This window comes from Tasmannia lanceolata, unplaced genomic scaffold (genome assembly GCF_043159265.1).
Source record: "Tasmannia lanceolata isolate RefF3 unplaced genomic scaffold, GAP_Taslan_0.1 ptg000015l, whole genome shotgun sequence".
NCBI lineage: Eukaryota > Viridiplantae > Streptophyta > Magnoliopsida > Canellales > Winteraceae > Tasmannia > Tasmannia lanceolata.
Genome location: NW_027518692.1, coordinates 38544965 through 38546674, shown reverse-complemented (window position 1 = coordinate 38546674; position 1710 = coordinate 38544965).

The window sequence follows — 1710 nt, the reverse complement described above, 5'->3', positions numbered from 1 at the left end:
TATTGGGCCCATATTGTTTTCGTAAGGGTCATCTAGTAGTGGGCCCCGCAATGGATCTCCAAACTCCAATGGCCCAAGATGCTATAGTTTATACTGGTCACACAATTAGGCTTTGTTTTGTCCCCAAGAAATCAGCTCCATAGGATCATCTTAACCCTTCGATCTGTGGAGGGTAAAAATGGACATATTTGTGGAAATTTATTTCTGTCCATTTTAACCAACCCAAATCAAAGGGTTGGGATGATCCTATTGAGCAGATTTTTGGGGCACACCCTATCTGTTAGGGCCCATTAAACGAATGGTTTGCATCACAAACACAATGTGGGCCCCACTGGTTTTTTTGTATCTGCTCGACCCTTCACAATCACTTCCCCCCCCCCCCCCCCCCCCCCCCCACACACACACAGGGAATTTCTAGTGTCCATCGCAAAAGGCATTTCACCGATTTGTCTTCATTCACAAGGTGGTTGCTACGACATGCAGTCTGTGGAATGCTTTTTGTGGTGGACGCTAGAAATTCCCTATGTGTGTGTGTGTGTGTGGGGGGGGTGATTGTGAAGGGTCGAGCAGATGACTTATCTGCTCGGTCGTGCAAAAAACCAGTGGGGCCCACATTGTGTTTGTGATGCAAACCATTCGTTTAATGGGCCCTAACAGATAGGGTGTGCCCCAAAAATCTGCTCAATAGGATCATCCCAACCCTTTGATTTGGGTTGGTTAAAATGGAATGGACCGCACCATAGGATGATTCAAACCGTCCATTAGATGGGCCACAACCTAAATGGGTTGTGGCCCAAAAATCATTTCCATAGGTTGATCCTAACCCTCAGATCTATAGAGGGTTAGGATCAATCCTCTAACATGTAGATCGGAGCGTTACAATCAACCTTATGGGTGCAACTTAGGTCGGGTTGAACCCGATTTTTGGGCGGGTTGGGTTGACCAAATTCAGGTTGGGTTCGGGTCCTGGTTGGGATTTGGCAACCCGACCAAAATTCGTGTTGGGTTGGGATGGGTATCAGGCAACCTGACCCAACCCGTAACCCTACAAAGAGTAATACACGTTTTTTACTTTTTGTACTTTGTAGCTTCTGACGTTTTGTTGTTTCTTTCCATCTTTTGCAAATATAATAATAGATACTTATCAAAAACAAAAAGTAAAGGGTTAAAGTCACTAAAGTAAAAACCCTAACATAGAAGAGATCTCAACCGCAAGATTGAAGCATGCAAAAATTGATTGATTGGATGATCTTAACCTTCCTTTTTTCTAGACTAAACACCCGCATATCCTTGTGATTGTGATTGTCATATTTTCCTCACATCATTTGCAGTTATTTAATATGTGCATGTGTTCTAGTAGTGTTTTACTGTTTTTTTTCCTTTGGTTTTGAACTTGGGCGCCATTTCCCTTACTAAATATCTCATCTGAAATGTCTAAACTCGACCCAACTTGGGAATTCGGGTTAGGTTGGGTTGGGTTCGGGTTAGGGAAAAACCAATTTGGGTTGGGTTGGGTTAGCCATCTCGGGTTGAAAGTTGGGTTGGGTTGGGTTAGGGTTGGAGGTTAAGCTCCTCGGGTCGGGTTGGGTTGGGTTGGCCTCAACCCAACCCGAGTTGCACCCCTAATCAACCTATGGAAATGATTTTTCGGCCACACCCTATTTAGGCTATGGCCCATCTAATGGACAGTTTGGATCATCCTGTGGTGCG